This window comes from Sapajus apella, unplaced genomic scaffold (assembly GCF_009761245.1).
Source record: "Sapajus apella isolate SASKATOON/1434 unplaced genomic scaffold, GSC_monkey_1.0 scaffold443, whole genome shotgun sequence".
In the NCBI taxonomy this organism is placed as follows: domain Eukaryota; kingdom Metazoa; phylum Chordata; class Mammalia; order Primates; family Cebidae; genus Sapajus; species Sapajus apella.
This window is the reverse complement of record NW_022437379.1, coordinates 33,177-39,563: the sequence shown is the minus strand read 5'-3', so window position 1 is coordinate 39,563 and position 6,387 is coordinate 33,177. Positions and strand designations below refer to the sequence as shown.

The following is a 6,387-nucleotide window of genomic DNA, read 5'->3' as shown; positions in this document are numbered from 1 at the left end:
AAAAAAAAAAAAAAAAAAAAAAAAAAAAAGAAATGCCAAAAGGCCGGGCGCGGTGGCTCACGCCTGTAATCCCAGCACTTTGGGAGGCCGAGGCGGGTGGATCACGAGGTCAAGAGATGGAGACCATCCTGGTCAACATGGTGAAACCCCGTCTATACTAAAAATACAAAAAATTAGCCGGGCATGGTGGCGCGTGACTGTAATCCCAGCTACTCAGGAGGCTGAGGCAGGAGAACTGCCTGAACCCAGGAGGCAGAGGTTGTGGTGAGCCGAGATTGTGCCATTGCACTCCAGCCTGGGTAACAAGAGCAAAACTCCGTCTCAAAAAATAAATAAATAAATAAATAAATAAATGCCAAAGCACGCAAGACTCTGGCCTTCTGGGCCCTGTAGCAGCAGGCAATAGATAAGGCCCGTGCTAGAATACTTGAGCTCTACCATAGCGAACATCTGCGTTGCACAGCAACAGTCATATGTAAGCCTAAGTTAGGTGATTATTATTGCTAATGAATTGCCCTCCTTCTACACCTGCAAACTTGTTTTAGTGCCACTGTAGAATTCATGCATAAAAAGTCAAGCCCTGCCTTTGTTAAGGGCTCAGCCATTTTGTTTCCAAGCTGGGCTGGTGTATACCTAAAATAAACTCCTTCTACAACCTCAACAATCTCTCGAGTCTTTGAAATTCTGCAACCAGATGTCGATAACGCATAATTTTAATTACATAGGAGAAACAAGTTCAAGGTATTTTTGGTATAGCAAAATGACTATATAATAGTGCATTTGGACTTTGGAAAAGTGATGACAATGTCATGTGCTCTCACCACAAAAATGGTAACTATGTGAGATTACCATTAATTACCTCAAAATAAGCATTTGACAATGTATATACAGTTCAAAACATCATGTTTTACAGAACACACATTTTATCCATCAAGTTAAAAATATTTTTAGGATTCTGGCATGGAGCTAAACAACGGTGGGCACAGCTAGCAGGTCAGCCACAGAGCAGAGGCGCAGCTCGGCTTCCCCCTGTACACCTCCCCCTCAGTGTCAGCCCCACCCTCCATGTGCAGAGCGACCCTGACGTACTATCCCCTGTGGCAGGAGCCCGGGGCAGCTCCAGGTGCCCTCCAGCAGACCCTCATCATGGGCACTCAGAGCTCCAAGGCTCCCCAGGGCGACGTGATCTCCAAGGAGGCAGAAGGTGCTTCTCCCATAAAGGCCAAGGGCCAGGAGAATGGCCATGTGAAAAGCAATGAAGACTTATCCCCCAAGGGTTAAGGGGAGTCACCCCCGTGAATGGAACAGATGATGCAGCTGGGGCCACTGGCGATGCCATCGAGCCGGCACCCCCTAGCTAGGATGTTGAAGCCAAGGGGGGAGGTCCCCCCATGGAGACCCCCAAGATAAAGAGGAAATTCTCTTTCAAGAAGACTTTCAAATTGGCCTGTCCTTCAAGAGAAATCATAAGGAGGGTGGGGGTGATTCTTCTGCCTCTTCACCGACAAAGGAAGAGCAGGAACAGGGGGAGATTTGTACCTGCAGCAACAAGGGCACTACCCAGGAAGGGAAGGCTGCTGCCACCCCTAAGAGCCAGGAGCCCCAGGCCAAGGGGGCAGAGGCTAGTGCAGCCTCAGAAGAGGCAGAGCCGAGGCTACAGAGCCATCCACTAAGGCCAGAGTGGCCCTGCACCAGGCAGCACTGAGCAGGATGAGTAGCAAGGTGGGGACAGGTGGGTGATTTCTAAGCTGCAAAAACTGCTGTGACTGTGAGGTCACTGCCTGGACCTGGTGCCCTGGCTGCTTTCCTTTGCCCAGAAAGGAAGGGGCTATTGCCTCCTCCTAGCCACACTCCCTCTCCTCCTCTCCATCCTGTGGATTCTCCCATCAGCCATTTGGTTCTCCTCTTAAGCCAGTTAAAGATGGTCCCTTATCGCTTCCCAAGTTAATTTACTGATGTGATATCCTCCTGTCCCTGGCCCTACCTCCTTCCCTGTCCCCACTCCTGCAAAAGGCAGTTGTTGGTTTTCTTCCCCAATGCTTTTCCAAGTAGGTTTTATTTACCCTACTCCCCAAATCCCTGATCCAAAAGTGGGGTGCTTATACTCCCAAACCTCGAGTATCCAGCCTTTCCCTGTTGTTTTGAGTCTCTTGTGCTGTGCCTAGTGGCACCTGGGCTGGGGAGGACACGCCTAGGTTTTTTAAAATGTCTTACTCAAGTTCACACCTCCAGCCTGTGAATCTCCTGTGTTTTTTTAATTGGTAAGCAAGTACTAGGCTTTAGGGTGGGGGGAAGGTTTGCAATGTGACATAAACGCAAAACAACTTCTTGTCTTTTTCTCTTCAATTATTGTAAATAACTTTTAATGGCTAATCCCCAGATTTGTACTTTTCTTTTTTTGAGATGGAGTCTGACTCAGTCACTCAGCCTGCAGTGCAGTGGCGTGATCTTGGTTCACTGCAACCTCCACCCTGCTGGGTTCAGGCAATTTTCTGCCTCAGCTTCCCAAGTAGCTGGGATTACAGGCACAGGCCACCATGCCCAGCTAATTTTTGTATTTTTAGTAGAGACGGAGTTTTATCACCCTGACCAGGCGGGTCTTGAACTCCTGACCTTGCGATCCACCCGCCTCAACCTCCCAAAGTGCTGCGATTACAGGCCCAGCTATACCTTTATTTTTTTCCCTCACTGCTAAAACCATTCTCTTCCACCTGGTTTTACTGTAACATTTCGAAAAGGAATAAACGTCACCCCTTTAAAAAAAAACTTTTTTAGAACTTTTATAGAAAGTTAACAATGTGGCCGGGCGCGGTGGCTCACGCCTGTAATCCCAGCACTTTGGGAGGCCGAGGCGGGTGGATCAAGAGGTCAAGAGATCAAGACCATCCTGGTCAACATGGTGAAACCCCGTCTCTACTAAAAATACAAAAATTAGTTGGGCATGGTGGCGCGTGCCTGTAATCCCAGCTACTCAGGAGGCTGAGGCAGGAGAATTGCCTGAACCCGGGAGGCGGAGGTTGCGGTGAGCCGAGATCGCGCCATTGCACTCCAGCCTGGGTAACATGAGTGAAACTCCGTCTCAAAAAAAAAAAAGAAAGATAACAATGTATGAAATGTCTTGTCTTTGTCATAAACCTGGCTGATAGTATCGAAAATAGTTTTTGTGCTATTTTTTTTCATTTTGTCAGTCATAATCTTAAGAATTTTGTTATTGAACACTGTTCTGCAGACAGCACAGTGCATGGCAGGAGCCAATGCAGTTTAAGGCTTTTACTTAAAGCTTGGGAACCTGAAGCTTCTGGTGCCGATGGTAATGGCATGAGAGCAAAAGGGCAGGTGTTGCTTGTGATCCCATGACTGGCCCCTCTGAACACAGTTAAGTTTGCATGCAAAATACTAAGACATGTTGAAACCCGAAAGCTGCCATGATCTCCAAATTTTTTCTGAGAAAATCACCAAGGATTTGGCTACACTTACGTGGCTAAAACTAAAAACTGTATGCCGTGGGCAGTGGCTCATGCTTGTAATCCCAGTACTTTGGGAGGCTGAGGCGGGCAGATCGAGAGGTTAGGAGTTTGAGACCAGCCTGACTAACATGGTGAAACGCCATCTCTACTAAAAATATAAAAATTAGCTGGGTGTGGTGGCGAGCACCTGTAATCCCAGCTACTTGGGAGGCTGAGGCAGAATTGCTTGAAACCAGAAGGCAGTGGTTGCAGTAAGCCAAAATCGTGCCACTGCACTCCAGCATGGGCGAAAAAGCAAAACTCCATCTTAAAAAAAAAAAAAAAAAAAAAAAAAAAGACATAAATACGGCGTAAATATATACACATACTACGTACAAAAAAATTTTTAAAACAGAAACCTACAGCATGCATATATAGTTTAATGCATAAATATATGAATAATATATGTATATATATTTTTTCATTTGTTGGAGTGAAGGGACGAGATCTCAGCTCCCTGCAATCTCTGCCCTCCAGGTTCAAGTGATCTCCTGCCTCAGTCTCCCAAGCAGCTGGAATTATACACATCCACCACCATCCTCAGCTAATTTTTCTATTTTTAGTAGAGCTGGGTTTTCACCATATTGGCCAGGCTGGTCTAAAACTCCTGACCTCAGGTGATCCACCTGTCTCAGCCTCCCAAAGTGCTAGGATTACAGGCATGAGCCACTGTGCCTGGACCCAGCAAAGTTAAAAATTTTTAACTTATTTGCAGTTGAAAGCTACTGACAAAAAGATTACTAGAGATGTTAGTCCATTATGTTACCAAATAGTATATTGTTACTTTTACCTACACCATTAAGTAAGATGGGTTAGGTTAAAGTTAGTGGCATAACAGGCCAGATGCAGTGGCTCACACCTGTAATCCCAGCACTTTGGGAGGTTGAGGCAGGTGGATCACGAGGTCGAGATCAAGACCATCCTGGCCAACATGGTAAAACGTTGTCTCTACTAAAGATACAAAAATTAGCTGGGCGTGGTGACACACACCTGTAGTCCCAGCTACTCAAGAGGCTGAGGCAGAAAATCGCCTGTACTTGGGAGCAAAAGATGCAGTGAGCCAAGATAGCGCCACTGCACTCCAGACTGGCCACAGAGCGAGATTCCATCTTAAAAAAAGAAAAAAAAGGTGGTGGCATAAGAACACTCTTTCATCGAATACACAATAGTCTTAACGTATTAAAAAAAGTTTAATTAAAAAATTAACTTTCCATGTAATCTTAAAATTTTAAAACGTACGGCATTTTATTAAAGTGTATTTAGGAAAATGATATACTACTAATTTAATTTTAACAAAACTTAAAAGTTTTCTCAATATAATGCGGAAGAACATTACTTTGAACACCTACCTCATGCATCATTCAATAGGAGCGTCTCCACTTAGATTTCATTATGCATATTCCATTTTCATGACCTTACTCTTCTATAGAAAGTCACGAATAATGCTCATCTAACAAAAAAAGAATATCTTATATCTTGATGCAGTGACAACTGATCACATGCGATTACAATATGAAGAAATAGCATGACATAATTTCAGAGATTAGTTACATCATTAGCTTTTAGAAAACTATCTACTTTTTGTCCAGGAAAAATAATATACTATGAATATAACATTCCAAAAAATAACTCTACTTTTAAAGTTGTATACAAATAATCTATCTACCTACCAATATTAGTTTGGGATTATTTTTTAAACTCAACACTCTGATTTAGTGTAATGCCTAAAGTATCTATGCCTTAGTTTTTTATTTTTATTTTATTTTTTACACGAAGTCTTGCTGTCACCCAGGCTGGAGTGCAGTGGTGTGATTTTGGCTCACTGTAACCTCCACCTCCCGAGTTCAAGTGATTCTCCTGCTTCAGCCTCCTGAGTACCTGGGATTACAGGTGTGTGCGACCTAGCCTGGCTAATTTTTGTGTTTTTAGTACAGATACTGTTTCACCATTTGTTGGTCTCAAACTCCTAACTTTGTGATCTACCCACCTCAGCTTCCCAAAGTGTTGGGATTACAGCCATGAGCCACCATACCTGGCCACCTTAATTATTTCTACTGTGAATTCTCTGATACTTACATAGACTCAATTTTGAATTAAATATTTTTTCATACTTACAGCATTCACAAAAAAAATATCTTAGTATGAACCCTCTGGTGTTGTCTAAGTTGTAGTTTTTGAAAAAATGTTTTTTCAAATTTATACATTTGGAGTTTTCTCCAATATAAATTCTCTGATGTTAAAGTTTCAGCAACTGTTTCAGGGTTTTCCTCTAGTACAAAACATTTACACTAGGGCCGGGCGCGGTGGCTCAAGCCTGTAATCCCAGCACTTTGGGAGGCCGAGGCAGGTGGATCACGAGGTCAAGAGATCGAGACCATCCTGGTCAACATGGTGAAAGCCCGTCTCTACTAAAAATACAAAAAATTAGCTGGGCATGGTGGGGCGTGCCTGTAATCCCAGTTACTCTGGAGGTTGGGGCAGGAGAATTGCCTGAACCCAGGAGGCGGAGGTTGCGGTGAGCCGAGATCGCGCCATTGCACTACAGTGTGGGTAACAAGAGCGAAACTCCGTCTCAAAAAAAAAAAAAAAAACATTTACACTAAGATCTGTGATACAAATAAACGTATTACAATCCTCTTTATATTTGTAATGTTTGTCAACATAAATACACATCATCACTTTAAAAGCTTGTATTTTCTGAAAGATCTTTTGATGGTAATTGCATTTATAATGCTTTTATTAAGTAGTATTGAGTAACATGTGAGAAGATATTAATGCCTTTTCCACAGCCTTTACATTTATACATTTTTTCTGAAGTATAAATAAATGCTTTCCTGGTAATAAGTGTGAGTATAGGTTAAAAGTTTTGCCTCATTCTTCA

The 6,387-nt window shown here is 43.4% G+C and overlaps 1 pseudogene; it reads left to right on the top strand.

Annotated features, from left to right (window-relative positions):
* Positions 1 to 1,075: 1,075 nt before the first annotated feature.
* On the top strand, positions 1,076 to 2,403 carry LOC116545906 (annotated as a pseudogene).
* Positions 2,404 to 6,387: the final 3,984 nt, after the last annotated feature.